The 16,962-nt window shown below is 41.3% G+C and overlaps 1 protein-coding gene across 1 annotated transcript in view; it reads right to left on the reverse strand.

The window, feature by feature from the left end:
- Positions 1 to 16,962, reverse strand: part of MSD1 (manganese superoxide dismutase 1) — a 205,584-nt gene that overhangs the window by 56,776 nt on the left and 131,846 nt on the right. The gene's annotated exons all lie outside the window — the stretch shown is intronic.

Consider the following 16,962-nt stretch of genomic DNA (forward strand, 5'->3'; position numbering starts at 1 on the left):
TCGCTAAGTCTGTCGAGAGGGCAGCAAGAGGACAGTGACTCATGGATTTAGTCACTCTGTGAATACCTGGAAGCAAAGAAATTGTTGGGTGTTATTTATGAAGGTTGTTCACAAATGGAGTTGTGAACAGTGAGCTTTCGAGGACTAATATGCAGTGGCTTGATGGACAAAGTCACTGTGAGTAGTTGATGTTTTGAAGGCTAAGTATGCAATGTATTTGATGGGTCAAATACCTTGTGAGTAGCTGGTGGGCAAAGGGGCATTTCTTTGTGGTCCAAGGAGGCAAAGGACCTACCAAGTGTCAAGAAAAAAGTGTACTGAAAGGGCTAATCTAGAAGGACTACAACAACAAGTTAAGATTGTCTTCTTGTCTATTGTTCTAGGCAGATTGTAGATTTGAAGTAGCAGATTGCAAGCCCTAATTTGTATACTATGTATACTAGATGAACCAATGATCGATGGCCATGATCCCTGATACAAGAGCCCCATGATTCTTTTATTGATGGATTAATAAAATAATCGAGCTTTGGGCTCAAATCTCTATCTACTCAATTGATTTCACTAATGAAGATTTCATTTGCGCAAAGTGCTAGTAAGTTGAGGGTTCCTAGTGTGCTTATGTGTGTGATTAGCCTCAGACTAGATCTAGGGCCTAAGCAAAATTCAACATGGTATCAAAGCTACTTTGAAGAGCACGTGGCTCAAAGTGTGTGCAAGAAACAGAGTGACCAAGTGAAGGTTGTCAAGGCTCAGAGGGATTCTGCGAAGGGCTGTCAGCCACCCCTATGGAAGTTTGAATCTTCAAGTTCTAATGAGATAGAAGAGATTTTAGCCCATGCAAGGATAATCACCGACCATGTGAGAACATTCATGTTGGTGCAAGGAAAGTCATATATCCTACGAGGGCACACATGGATCAAGCTAGAAAAGTCATGTCGCATACAAGGACAATCATGCACCATGCGAGTGTTGGAATTTTGGGTAGCTGAGTACGTATTTCTGAGAAGGATACCCACCAAAAGTTGTCGGTAGGGCAATATACCCAAAAGTGGGGTTTTGGACCCAAGGTGTGGGTTTAGGACATGTTACCCACCACTAGTGGGTGACTCCTATTAGGAGAAATTCTCCTAGATTTGTCTTCAGTCGGCAACTAGCAACCCCTTGCAACCCCCTAATAGCTGAATGTGCTACCTTTCTCTGCCACCTAAACCAACTATTGTGTGCCCTCGCTCATCTGTCATGATCATAGGTTTGAAGGTGGGCCTTCCAACCCCGAAGGTATGATTTTTCATTACGTAATTGGGTGTTTATGCTCGCTTTTCTTGGGTACATTTGGACATGAATTGGTGGGGGGATTCAACGGAAAGAATGGGCTTTGATTGTACTCTTGTTCCCTTACCTTAGCTTGGGGGCTAATCTTGTATCCTAGTCTCATGGGATCTCCTTTAATGGATACTAGCTTTAGGAGTGGTACTATGTGGGAATCTCGATATTGGTTGTGTGGTTGCACTTCCCTCACAACATATATCTCATTCCCCTCCACTTATTATAAGCCCCTTTTCACATTTTACCCATCTGGGTCCCCATTTGTCCATTGGGTTCACAAGGTGTTAGCCTACCCCTCCCCTTGCCCCCACCTTGGGTTGATGTAGTGAAAAAGAAAGATAAAAGCATAATTTGGCCACATACAGCTTAAAAATTTAGCACGTGGGCAAAAGTCAAACATGTGTTCTACCCCCTATTATGGCCATCACCCTGGTTCCCAGTGATGAGCATTGATATTGCAGCAAGAATGTTGCAACTCCTGGGGCTACCAACTTTACTTTATCAACCCAGGGTTCGTACAAACTTGGAGGTGACAGTGTTGTATAAAGTAGATGCAATGGGTTTGCTCTTTGTCACTGCGAAGCTGGCGATAGACCACTATGGTTTCTCAAACCAGCCTTCTATTGATTCAGAAGAAGCTTGATTCCCAATGAGAAAAAGGGAGATTTACTCTAAAAGAAATCTTGTCTATTGCAGTAAGGAGAAGACTGGAATCAAATGCTTAAACACACCATTCATCTAACTAACTGCTAAGAGGCTTTGCTTCAAAGGAATGCTAAGTTAACATATGCGCAATCCTATTGTCCTAAGCATGCAATTTGAAACATCCCAACATTCTACTATTGTGCATGTAAATGAACAAAATAACTCTTTTTTCCTTTTGTCTTTTTTGTGTGAAATTGCGAATGTTAACTTCTCTTGGTGGTGTGGCAGGTGTATTAGGGATGATGGCGAATGGTCAGATGGCTTGGGAGGCAAGTAGGGCTCTTCTCCTATCTTCCTAGGGGCTTTTTCACAATTCAGCCTCAAAACAGGCCATTACAGGTCAACCTGCAGGATGTCCTAATGCGTCCTACAGGATGTACTAATGCTCATACAAGATCCCCTGTATTCCTACAGGATACAACCGAGAGCAAGAGGAGGGATTTGGAAGGTGATGTAAGGCTTAGGGAAAGTGAATGGTGCGTGAAATGAGGCAAGGGAGTGCCTAGGACTCCTTCAGAGCTCAAAACAGAGTTGTGAGATGGTTGGATTTGCTCAACAAGCTTAAAGAATTATTCTTATGGAATGATGAATTTGGTGAGGGATTTAGTGAAAGAAAGTGATAACCATGGATGGATGAGGTTAGGATGGGGTTATTGGTCATGAGATCTCTCTGTATTGCTAAAACTCCTACACTGCATTAATCACTGACATTTTATTCATGAATCACGTTAAATAAGAAAGCTTTTCAATTAACTAAGGAAAAACAGAATTTTATTATCTAGTTACCTATGCATGGGAAAACTTGCAGAATAATGTGAAACCTTTATGAGATCTAATGCAAGGCTGAAGATATCAGAAATGGCAATTAAATCCTATTCTTGAAAACTAGTAAAATGTTGGCCTAAGTAATAGAAAACCCTAAATTCCATGAGAAATCAGAATTCTGTCTTTTTGGGGCTGCATAGGAGTTCTTTCCTCAAACCATGGTCCCTGAAGGGAGGAGTGAGGCCAGATCCACCCACTAACAGCTTTTGGATATTCCTTTACCTTCCTAAGCTATTGCTACAGCAATGCACAAATGGAAGCAAACTAATCAAATCCACAACTACTTGCAATGAAATAATGCTAAAGAAAATTCAATCATTAATCTATGAAATCAACTAAGCATACAAATACAAGAAGAGAAGCATTTCTGCTAAGGTTGGGCCCTAACCCAAGAGCTTCAGCCCTCTGAGTCAACTCAGTGGTGGATCAAAGAAATGCTCATTCTCATTATCAAATCAGAAAATTACATAACAATGTCTTCCACAAGTCTTGAACTTGAAAAATGCTTAGTGCTTTTACATCAAAAATTTGAATCCTAATGAGGCTTTAGGCCTCCTTATTTATACAACTGAAGTCTCCAACGACTTCCTTAAATCTAGGGAGGCTCGGCTCCCAAACTCAAGATGAACTAGCTCTTTAACTGCCACTGGCACGGCTGCCATTTGATCTTCATGACTTGGTTGCTTGTAACTTCGAGCTAGTGTGATTTGATGGAGAAATATTCGAATGAGTGAGGAGTAAATGAGGAGGATCTATCTCCTACAATCTCTCCTCCTTGTCTCATTCGAGTTTCTGCCCTTAATTAGCCAAAATTTCCATGATTTGCTCTCAAAAACCTGCAATCAATGCACATTAGTCCACTAGGGATAATATCTCACTTTTACTCATCTCATTAAGCAAAATATAATCAAAGTACGTAAGAAATTATGAGAAGAGTTGATTTAAATAAGCTAGGAGGTGTATTAAGGTCCATATAGTTACCCAATGATGAGGCTCATCACCTGGGGCCCCCTAGAAATTCAAATTACAAGAGCTTGTATAAATATGAGAGACTCACTCTCAATTGAATCATCACACTTGGGATTTTTGACCCTCTCATTAGAGATTTTCGGCCTGCAACTTTGTGGAGAGATTTGGATGATTCTAATACATTTTGGTATTTAGAAAAATTCGTTATCTTTCTTGGAGCTTCTCTTTGGAAAATTGATGGATGGATATAATCTTCATTGTCTTGTAAGTTTTATTTAATGTTATATTTATGATCTAATAAATCTCTAATGCATGGAATATTCTCTATGGTTTTGAATGTGCCCTGATTTTGTCTATACATTGAAGCTGTTGGAAACTTTGCATGTGTCACACATGGATAAGGATGAATGAATGTTCCTAGAGGTTGTTTATATATGTTGCATCCTTGAAACTCCATTTATTCTTGCTAGCGAAGTATAAATTCCTAGTGTTGCAATGAAGTTGCCTCCATTAGGGCCAGCGAAGCTGCCATTAAGTCTCCTTGAAGAACGAAGTTCTCTAATCAAGATCATGTTTTACTCCAATCCTCCCGAGTCCCAATTGCTAGGCATTGGTCCTAGATCCTTAGTGATCACCCCTATTTAATGAATCATCATTATTTCACCTTCTTTTCTATCTCTTTCTTCGTCCCCTTAGGGATAAGGAGGCCTCCCTAGGGCTTGGTACAAATTTCATTGGGGAAGAGCTTTTGCAAAACCGTCTAGACAGTCTTTTGCATCGATGTTTCCTCTAGTCCTCCTGATTTGGGGCAATTTTCACGGTCAAACCTCAATATAATTGATGCCCTAGCCATCATCCCAAGTGGGAACCCTAAGTGTTATTCTTCAACTTGGGAATTCTTTGAAGGCTTGAACCTTAGTACTTGTTGAAGTATATCAATCGTAGCGTTTCCTCTTGTCTATCATGAACTTGGATGTATTTTTATCTTGTCAAAAATCCTCACCCTAAGTCTCCAGTAGACTTCCTTTCAAGGGGTTTTTCTTGGAAAGTCATCCTAGCTTCTCCCAAAGCTTACACTTTAATTGAATCTTTCCATTGAACGAACCATCCTTTCTTGCTTTGAAATCCTCTTATAGACACATTAATCACAAGTGAGTGATACAGGGAATCCTCCCATCAGTGAAAATCCGAGAAGAGAAGGGGACATAGGCTTTGGTAACGGTGGGCCTTTGTCCCAAATTCATGTTATGCCCTCTAGCTCTAGCCTATATACTAGACCTGCTAGTTTGTGCAGCAACAAGACCAAAAGAAAACTAATTATTTATACTTAAGCATTGAGAAGAAAAAACCCTACATACAGAAGGTTCCTAAGTAACCCCAAGGAAAACGATAAATAGAGGAGACCTAAGGTGAGGTCTCACACATTGTATGTCAAGTGAGATTGACTTCACTTGAGGAGGTTGTTTTCCCTAGAAGAGGTTGCAGGCCTTAAAGAGTTTATGCAGCTCAAGCGCAAAGGAGAAGTTTGTCCTAAGAAGGCCAAGTGGACTAGCAAGATAGTGCAAGCAGCAACCAGCTAGGAGGGAGGCTGAAGTCGGTTTGACAAAGAATTTGTGGTCAGCGTGAAGGGCCGAGTAGGCAAAAGGTATCTTTGTGATGGGACGAGGCCTATGCCTAAGGCCGAGGCTGGTTTAAGTAAGCAATTGTGGGACGAAACCATGGTTAAGGCTAGAGAAAGGATTGCACTATGATTTAGGGAAATCATGGGCTAGGAGGAGGTGGCCACAGGCTACCTCAACCCTTGGAGCAAGGCCACAAGGCCTAATATGGAGGCCAAAGTGGAACAATAAGGCTCTGGGCATCTAAGAGGCTGATGTAGGGTCTACTTCAACAAGGTAAGTACTGTTGAAGACCATTGAGGTTGTCTAGCGCTAGCAGTGACCTTAGGAGGCCTAGAAAGCTACGAGAAAGAAGATTGATTTGTTGCAACAAGAGGTTGAGGTTTTGATCTAAGAGACCAAGTGTTGTAGCAGGATAGCAAAGGTATGATCATAAGGGCCAAGCCAAAACAAACCTGGCCATAGCCCTAGATAGTGGATCTGAACAGATTAGAGACGATTGAGAGTTATTAGATTCGCAGCTAAGAATGGCAGTTAAGAATGTCTAAAGATCTTAGGGGTAAAGGAGCAGCCTAATAGCTAAGTTTTCCAGGAGAGCAGCAAAAGGACAGTGACCTACGAATCTGGTCACTGTGTAAATTCATGGAAGCAAAGAAATTGTTGGGTATTATTTAGGAAGGTTGTTCACAAATGGAATTGTGAACAACGAGCTTTCAAAAGCTAATATGCAGTGGGTTGATGGGCAAAGTCATTGTGCATAGTTGATGCTCTGAAGGCTGAGTATGTAGTGTATTTGATAGGTCAAATACCTTGTGATCAACTTGTGGACAGAGTGGTATTTCTTTGTGGTCTAAGAAGGCAAAGGACTTCTCAGGTGTCAAGATAAAAGTGTATTGAAAAGGATGATCTAAAAGTGCTACATAGAGTTAAATTTTTGTTTTCTGGGCATATTGTGTTGGAAATACTTAGGGGGGTGAATCAGTATTTCTTACAATTAGTAATTTATTAATCTTTTCAGAGCATTAATTAATCTTCAACAGTATTCAAAATCATAAAGAAATAGTAGAATAGTTAAACACAAGATTTTTAGGTGGAAAACCCCTTCTGGGTCAAAAATTGTCAAATGTTCATCTAATAAGTTCTTTCAATCTTCAGCACCATCTAAAAAGAAAGCTACAACTCCCTAGAACTCTAGAAAAGTATTCTTATCCAGCACCAACTGGAAGGACGCACCAATACTCAGGGTTTTTATCAGCAGTCAATTGAATGGATGCACCAACACCCTATCGAGCACCACCCTACCACCCTGAAGTGTTTTCAGGCACCCACCCGAAGGTGACTTCAACCACCTCCCTAGCACCACGCTATCACCCTGAAGTGTTTTCAGGCACCAACCTGAAGGTGACTTCAATCACACCCGAGTAGAACCAACCTACCACCCTGAAAATCAAAAATTAAATATAAAATTGTGGACTCCCGTACCAGGGACAATGATCCACTTACAATGATGTACAATGATTTTTCTCCAATTGACCAAACAACACTAGGACCTAACCCCTTCTCCCAACAAACCTTAAACCCTTGTACCAACTACAAATCAAACCCTTATTCCAATAGACTTCCACAATTTTTATACAATAGTACAAACCCTTTACAAAATTTTCAAGACTTTGGACAACACAGCTTGTACAATGACCTGTACACAATGTTTTTGTAAAGTTTTGTAGATGTTCTATGCTAAGAGCAATTTCACTTTTCTCACAGCAATCATACAAGTAGATAAGCAAAATGCAGATAGAACATATAAGCAGATCTTCTAGAAGACAAATCAGAAACAAGAAAAATGTATGTGTTTGTTTCGGCGGTCAACAGGATGCTTTAACCAGCAAAGTCTCCTTTGGTCAGCCAGCCCAGCATGTGTCACAACAACCCTCCAACCAGTAGATGAGTCAACCCAAGTCAGTTCTACAAAAGTCAACGTTGTCCTGAAAAGTCAACGCAGGGGCAGCAAGCTAAAAGTCAACGCAGCAGCAAAACGGTCAACCCTTTGACCTCGATTTTTGTGCCAGGTAGTATGGCCTTCAAAAATCGAACCTCCCACAAGTTTTCAGCTTGTTTGGACCAAGCGTTGACCAAAGTCAACGCTGGTCAAACTTCTGCGAAACCCTAGCAGCAGAAAAAATCCTCTTCGTCCTTCCCACGTGTGGCTGAAATTCGTCCTCCAGGTAGCTCGTACTTTTTAGGATGAGAGAGGAAGATGTGAGTTGTGTTGTGATCAAATTCTCTCCAACTTTTCCTGTATATATATATCCATCAATGAGGGTGTGTGACACATCTGTTGGGCATGTGACCCTACATTACAAAACTGGCTGACCTTTGCACATATAATTTATTAAGAATAATAAATTCAAAATATAAGTTCTGCTCATCGGATTAAGACTATTTTTATATGGATTTTACACCTCTCAGAAAGAGGAATCCAACAAAAATATTAGCCTCTTAATCTGAGCATCAGAACATGGAGTTTGGACCTAGTTGTCCAAATTTAACACTCCCTCTCAACTAGGGAGAACTCCATCTATTAGTGCAATTAACATCGTGAGTCATCCCGCCGAAACTTGCTTTGCTGGCTTCTTTATTTCAGAACAGAAGTGGGTCAGTCACAAAGACATCATTCCCCGACTGACATAATCAGTCCAGAGGTCCCAGACCTCACAAATCTTGATCCCAGATCAAGTGGTTGGACCATGCCATCCTAGATAGAGAGTACGGCAATCTCTGATGCGTCCATCAGTCTTTGCTAATAGTCTCTAGCTTTTCCACACCTCATTGGCCAAATGAGAGGTACTTCCCATGAGCCCTGAACTCAATGGGTAGGATGCATACGGGGCACAGATTAAATGAGTGGCGAACCAGCTCAATAATCACAAGGGTGGGGCAGAAGCATTATGAGTGCTTATAGCTCCGAGAAGCTATCCCCAAAGCCCCCCAGAGCTCCCAGAGCTCATCGTCCAACAGGACCCACATCATAGGGTCTTTCCACGACACCAAGACTCTCACGGAAGGTTAGGAACTTGACCTTCCCCAGGGGCTTAGTGAGAATATCCGCGACCTGCTCATCAGTTCCTATATGATCGAGCCTTACGGCGCCTCGCTGTACCATATCCCGGATAAAGTGGTACCTGATATCAATATGCTTGGATCGGTCGTGGAACACAGGATTCTCAGTCATACGAATCCCACTCTGATTATCACAGAGTATTACAGTGGTATCTAGCACATGTTGGAACAGCTCACTAAAGAGCTTCCTCAACCAAACTGCTGCACAACAGGCCATACTAGCAGCAATGTATTCGGCCTCCGCGGTGCTCAAAGCCACCGACTTCTGCTTCCTGCTCATCCATGAGATCGAAGCAGAACCAAGATTGAAACAGCATCCAGATGTGCTCTTGCGATCCACCACACTGCCAGCCCAATCGGCATCAGTATATCCCCGGAGTATCACACTCCCGGCAGTGTATCTCAGCCCATGGTTTATCGTGCCCCGAAGATATCTCAAAAGATTCTTGGCACCAACCCAGTGAAAATGATGAGGCTCAACCATCTTTTGACTCAAAGTATTCACTGCAAAACATATGTCCGGACGGGTGTTCACTAAGAACATCAAAGCTCCTATGAGTTGACGATACTCAGTAGGATTGGCCAAGATAGGCCCTGCAGCGCTGCCACTCAACTTCTTAAAGTTGAGTTCCATTGGTGTCGACACGGACTTACAGTCCACCATCCCAAATCTTTCCAGAAGCTTCACAATATACTTTCCTTGAGAAAGGAAAATCTCTCCAGGTCTCTGCCAGACCTCCAGGCCTAGGAAATAGTGCATCAGTCCTAGGTCTTTCATCTCGAACTCAGCAGCAAGCTCCCTCTTACATTGATGAATGAGAGGGTCATCACCTGTCAAGAAGAGGTCGTCCACATACAGCACTAGAATGAGAGGCTTTCCTTCCTCAACCTTAAAGTAAAGGTTTGGATCAGCATTGCTTCGAGTGAAGCCCAGCTTCATCAAGTAACTATCCATCCTCTCATACCAAGCTCTGGGTGCTTGCTTTAACCCATAGAGGGCTTTCTTCAACCTGCAGACATAAGTGTCTCGATCTTGAACTTCAAATCCCAGAGGTTGTTCTACATACACCTCTTCCTTTATTGCACCATGCAGAAAAGCAGTCTTGACATCCATCTGATGAAGACTCCATCCTTGCGTAGCAGCAAGGGCTATGATGGATCGGATGGTGGTATATCGAGCCACAGGTGCAAATATATCGTCATAGTCAATTCCTTCCTTTTGAGAGAAGCCACGGGCAACAAATCTTGCCTTAAACTTTTCAGCACTCCCATCAGATCCATGTTTAATCTTGTAGAGCCATTTAGCGGTGACAACAGATTTGTCCTTCGGTCTCGGGACCACATCCCAGACATCATTCTTCATAATAGCCTCATATTCTTCATGCATAGCATCCTTCCAGACTTGATGCTTGATGGCTTCTTCAAAAGATCCAGGTTCAAATTGTATAATAGTACTCATGGCAGCTAGATACCCTTGGTATCTACACGGCTTCTTGCTTTCTCGCAATGTTCCCCTTGGGGCAGCATGACCCTCAGCATCTTCGAGGGTGTCCCTGAGCCATGATGGCCTCTTTCCTAGAGAAGGGGAAGGATCAATAGGGTCCATTGGCTCTTCAACATCAGGCATAGTCTCATCCTGGGGTTCTTCCAGATTTCCAGGTCTTTCTTCATGGTTTTCTTCAGATCTAGGAAGATCTACTACTTTCTTCAGGGAAGCATCTTCGTCAAAAGTGACATCATGGCTTATCTCTACTTCCCTTTGACCAGGTACATAGACTCTATATGCCTTAGAAGTCTCACTGTAGCCCACAAACATTCCTTTCTTCCCAGTAGCATCCAGCTTACTTCTCTTTTCTTTCGGCACATGAAAATAGACAGGACATCCAAAAATTCTAAAATGTGAGACATCAGGTTTCTTACCAGAGAAAACCTCTTCGGGAGTTTTGGAGTCCAAAGCGGAATGAGGGCATCGGTTTTGAATGTACACAGCAGTATTTGCAGCTTCTCCCCACAGAAACTTTGGAAGACCCTGGTCACATAGCATGGCACGGGCAGCTTCCACAATAGTCCTATTCTTGCGTTCAGCAACACCATTCTGCTCAGGAGTATATGCAGTGGTAGTCTCCCTCTTAATGCCAGCTTCTCTGCAAAAGTCTTTGAACTCATTTGACTCATATTCAGTGCCATTGTCAGTCCTCAAAATCTTGATCTTCTTTCCGGTCATATTTTCCACCAAGGCTTTGAAGGTACGGAACCACATGAAAGCCTCATCCTTCTTCTTCAAGAAGTATATCCAGGTTTTGCGAGAGAAGTCATCAGTAAATGTCATATAGTAAGAACATCCCCCCAGGGATGTTACAGGCAACATACCGGAAAGATCAGAATGGACCAGTTGCAATATCTCAGATGTCTTTGTGACACTTGAGGGGAAAGGTCCCCTTGTATGTTTTCCTTCAGCACAGCCCTTACATACACCTTTATGATTATTTCCAAAATCAGGCATCCCTGTCACCACCTTCCTTGCTTCGGGAAGAGCCTTGTAATGAAGGTGTCCAAATCTTCGGTGCCATAGTTCGGTTTGACGGATAGTATCACAAGTCATAGCTCCCAACGGACTCCCTCCAACCTGGTAGAGTGTACCAACTCTAAAACCAATTGAGATAGCTTCCTTGAAGCTCTTCTTCCACATGAGTACCTTTCCATCAGAGAAAGTTACATTGAATCCTTTGTCTTCCATGGCAGATACAGACACAAGGTTCTTCTTCAATTTGGGTACATAGAGTACATCTTGTAGATGGAGGACTTGTCCTTGAGACAAGTGGAGGGTCACAGTCCCGGTCCCTTTCACAGGATAAGTGGCATTATCCCCAAGGGTAATTTCTAGTTTAGTATCCCTTTCAACCATGTCAGAAAGTGCTTCCTTGAATCCGGTGATGTGTCTTGAGGCACCACTATCGATTAGCCAGACATCCATAGTGTCGGGCGGAGATGCAGCTGAGAGAGCAGATATTAGAATATACTCATTTCTTTTATCAACAACATTAGACTCCTCATACCTGGTATTTCTGGTCCTTTTAGAAGGTGGATGGTTTCCTTCAAAGTGAGCCTTCCTCTTTCCTTTGGATTTGTCATTTCTTTGATTCCCATTCCTTCGGTTGTTGTTGTTGTCGTCACTATCGGGAGAATTCTTCTGGAAGGGGCATTCTCTAGCATAGTGTCCAGTCCTATGGCAGGTGAAACATTTACCCTTCTTCTTTTGAGTCTTAGTCCTTCCTTTGTCCTTGGAACCACCAGAGTTCTTCTTTCGGGAATGAGCAACATAGGCAGCATTTCTTTTATTATCAAATTCCTTCATCCTTGTTTCTTCTTGCATACATCTAGACAGAAGCTCATCAAAGTTAGGGATGGTATTATTGTTGAGAATGGTAGTTGTGAATACTTGCCATTCATATGGAAGTCCTCCAAGTGCGGTGAGAACCATCTCACGATCAGCTATTGTCTCCCCAATAGCTAGCAGATTGTTCCTGGTTTCGGTCAACTTCATAAAGAAAGTTTGAATAGACTCGTCTCGGCCCTTCTTCATATTCTTCAACTTGCTCTTGAGGAATAGCACTTGGTTCACATTGTTTACTCGGAACATAAGTATCAGTTTGTCATACATCTCCTTGGATGTGCCTAGTTCAGATATGTAGGCAACCAGACTCTTATTTATGGATTCCCTGATCAGCAGTTTTGCTCTGATTTCTCCCTTCTTATACTTGTGTTTAACAGCAGCAGAGGCATTTGATGGAGGTTCTTGAATCTTCCCTGTCACATGATCTAGGATCTTCTAATTTGAGATCTAATAACATCTTCCAGGCATGGAAGTCATCACTTCCAGTCAGCTTGTCATTCTCCCTGAATTCAAGCTTAGAGGAATCCATTTCCTTCAATGATGATTGCTATAGATAGAGTTTGTCTTCACCTTAGCTCTGATACCATGTAAAGTTTTGTAGATGTTCTATGCTAAGAGCAATTTCACTTTTCTCACAGCAATCATACAAGTAGATAAGCAAAATGCAGATAGAACATATAAGCAGATCTTCTAGAAGACAAATCAGAAACAAGAAAAATGTATGTGTTTGTTTCGGCGGTCAACAGGATGCTTTAACCAGCAAAGTCTCCTTTGGTCAGCCAGCCCAGCATGTGTCACAACAACCCTCCAACCAGTAGATGAGTCAACCCAAGTCAGTTCTACAAAAGTCAACGCTGTCCTGAAAAGTCAACGCAGGGGCAGCAAGCTAAAAGTCAACGCAGCAGCAAAACGGTCAACCCTTTGACCTCGATTTTTGTGCCAAGTAGTATGGCCTTCAAAAATCGAACCTCCCACAAGTTTTCAGCTTGTTTGGACCAAGCGTTGACCAAAGTCAACGCTAGTCAAACTTCTGCGAAACCCTAGCAGCAGAAACCCTAGCAGCAGAAAAAATCCTCTTCGTCCTTCCCACGTGTGGCTGAAATTCGTCCTCCAGGTAGCTCGTACTTTTTAGGATGAGAGAGGAAGATGTGAGTTGTGTTGTGATCAAATTCTCTCCAACTTTTCCTGTATATATATATCCATCAATGAGGGTGTGTGACACATCTGTTGGGCATGTGAGCCTACATTACAAAACTGGCTGACCTTTGCACATATAATTTATTAAGAATAATAAATTCAAAATATAAGTTCTGCTCATCGGATTAAGACTATTTTTATATGGATTTTACACCTCTCAGAAAGAGGAATCCAACAAAAATATTAGCCTCTTAATCTGAGCATCAGAACATGGAGTTTGGACCTAGTTGTCCAAATTTAACAGTTTTGATGTTGATGATGAGACTGATGTATCTGTTCTTCCTTCAATGTTGTGAAATGATAAAGATGTTTTGTCCTTGCTGATGTATCACCTTGTCCTTGATAATAGCTGATTTTGAAGACTTGCCTTTATCTTGATATGCTTTGTCAAATGTAGTGCTGCTTTGATGAATCAACAATACTAGACAATGTATGAGTTGATGACTGGAAGTAATCTTCACTGTGTTAAATGAACCCCTTATTGTTGTTACAAAATTTCTGAATCATACCGCTTGGTGAATGAATGTTAGATCACTTGGAGGTACTACAACATCTTATTGCTTCAACAAAACTTGAAATCAATCATTGGCTTTGTGCATATTTACTTGGAAATATCACAACAACATACTGCTTCAACAAAACTTGAAACCAATCATTGGTTTTGCGCATATTTACTTGGAGATACACAAGAACTTATTGGTTCAACAAAACTTGAAACCAATCATTAGCTTTGTGCATATTTACTTGGAGATATCACAACTACTTACTGCTTCAACAAAACTTGAAACCAATCATTGGCTTTGTGCATATTTACTTGGAGATATCACAACTACTTACTGCTTCAACAAAAATTGAAACCAATCATTGGCCTTGTGCATATTTACTTGGAGATATCACAACAACTTACTGCTTCAACAAAATTTGAAACGAATCATTGGCTTTGTGCATATTTACTTGGAGATATCACAACAACTTACTGCTTCAAAAATTGTTGTAGCCAAACTAAGTAAGCCAGATTATGGAGAAGAAGTTTTGATCACAATGCCAATGTTGATGATGGTATCCTTACTGAAGCTTAAAACAGACTTTTGTACAGCACTCCAACTTCTGTAAATAAGGAGAATCTCACTGCATATATTACCTCTGTCTAATTGCTTATTTCTACTGCCTTCGACTGATTATGATGGTCAACTGACACTATCTTCTTCTTATTGATGAAAGGGATGCACTGCACAGTTTTCTTGACAAGGTTGGCTTCCCTTTGTGTGAAACTGTAAGATGTATATGTATACTTTTGAAATCTCTGCACTGTATCAAATCAGGTCTTCAACTTAGGACATCACTCATTCCTCATTAAAATGTAAATTCAATGCTTACTCACAGAGAGATGATGCCTTAGGTATGACTGAACCAGATTGAGATTTCCTTTTGGCTTGTTGAAAATTCTTGTCACAGACTCAAGCCCTAACCACAGGCTCATATGAGGTCAAAACACAGATTCTCCTTTAAACCATGAGACCGAGCTACACAAGATAACTTGCAGATGAACTTAGAATTTGATCCTCAAATTCTTTTTGTTGTTTGTAGTTATGACTAATTTCTCTTGTTTCTTTAGGCTGCAGAACATAAGATCTGAGTTTAACCATATAGATCAAGCCTTAATCAAGGGTTGTTGGCAATAGCAATTAAAAGGTCTCCTTCACTGTCCTTGCTCTTCTGAAATAGTAGACCTTCTTTCGCTAGTATTGTATGCCTTCTTTGAATCTTTGGAGCTTCTATTTGCATTCACTGTTTTATACAAGGGTTGTGCCGTAACCGCAGGGCTAGAAGCACTTCTTAACAGCCCTAATGTTGAATGCTTCCGGCCATAAAAGAGAAAATAAGCATCAGATGAAGGGGCCACTTGAACCTGCAAACAAATATCCCAACGAACCACCCAAACCAAATAAAAATAACCAAACACTAACCCTCAACAGATGTCTGTGTTTTTCTCCTTCTAGGGCCGAAAAAGTGATGTATCATAAGAAGTGTTACTCAAGAGGAGAAGTATAAACCTCTTTTTATAGACCTAAGAGGGCTTCTAATGGATGACCGTTGGATTACTTTGGCAAGAAAAGGGGTTTTACAACAATGGAGGAGGACTCTTATTTAAAAATAATATTAAATGACTGCCTTAACCCTTAATGAAGAAGACTGCTAGCTATTGTTGAATGAATTTTGTCTTTAGAGTATGAAGAATGCTTCTTATGAGTGCAAAGTACTTGTGATGCCCTTCCTAAAATGATTTCTCCATGAAACATAATTAATAACCCTTATACCTGAGGTTTAATGACCATCAACCAATGGAAGTGTGAGGAATGACACCACCTCATGGGGTTTTATCCCACCAACAGGGGTCTCTGACTTCAAACTAGAATAACTCTCAAACCGTGAAGAAATATGTGGCATACCACATACCACTTACCACTAGAATCATTTTTCTAAGGAGAATCCAACTAGGGTAGTTTTGACGTGAAAGCACATGATTGTCATATCATGTGTAACGGAAAGTGGGGCATCCCCTGGTGCTGCTAAGGTTGACATCAATGACAACCACTTATCAACATATTGCAGATCTAAAGTAGCACATTGCAAGCCCTAATTTGTATACTATGTATACTATTTGTGCTAGTGATCGAGAGCCATGATCCCTGGTACAAGAGCGCCATGATTATATTATTGATAGATTAATAAAATAATCGAGCTTCACGCTCAGATCTCTGTATACTTGATTTCAATGTTGAAGATTTCCACTATGCAAAGTGCTAGTAAGTTAGAGGGTTCCTAGTGTGTTTGTGTGTGTGATTAGCCTCAGACCAGAACCAGGGCCTAAGGAAAATTCAACACATCCCCAGGCCTCTCCCAACCGGGAAGTTTCTCTCAAGTGCAAATTCCCTTGACAAATGGTTCCCATGGCTTAGTGAAAACAATTAGTGCCACATTTACAAATTCTACACCCTCCACTTTCTCCCCAATGGCAACAAGCTAATCACGTATTTGAGTGATCCTCAGGAAGTAATCAGTATCATTATCAGACCTTGACATTTGAACAGATTTGTGCTTCTTCCTCAAGATCATCTTCCTAATCATGTTTTCACTCTGGAACAAATCTAGTGGAGCCTTGAACATCTCTCTAAATGATTACTTCTCTACCAATTGAGGGATCAAATGATCCTTCATGGCATCTATTATCACTGTTAGGTCCCTATAATACTAGTGTATTCCCCCATTATTATTGTCATTGGAGCCCCTTATTGTTATTGGTGTGCCCCTGTTGTCCCCATATTGTTATTATTGTGCCCCATAGAAGCCCACTATTGTTATTGTTGTGCCCTTACATTATTATTATTATGTCGGCTCTGATTATATTGTGACCCCTTAGACTCCTATACATAGGAAGGAGGTTTTCCCCTAGAGTGGGGTTTTGCCCTGGCTGCGTGCCTACATTTTGTGTCCTCTTCTATTTGTTGATTGGCATTAGTCTTGATGATAATGAGAAGATAAATTGAATGAAAGAATAATAATAATAAACCATTACAAGATAATGTCATAATAAGAGAAATCAATTAACTTGCCACCTCCTTGGATTTCTCAACACCGAGTGCCACTTTGCTGGCCGAGTTAACTGCTAACATTCCTAAAGGGGTTGACTGATATTAAGGTCAATTTCGGAGTCTGCTGGTGGAGGCTGAGTATCTCATTGGGAAGGGGCCAAGTGTCTCACTGTGTGGAGGCCGAGTTCTGTCATTTCCTTGAGGCTGATTTCCC

The sequence above is a fragment of the Pinus tabuliformis genome, chromosome X (assembly GCF_031772625.1).
Source record: "Pinus tabuliformis cultivar Carrire ecotype Pingquan chromosome X, CPIR1, whole genome shotgun sequence".
NCBI lineage: Eukaryota > Viridiplantae > Streptophyta > Pinopsida > Pinales > Pinaceae > Pinus > Pinus tabuliformis.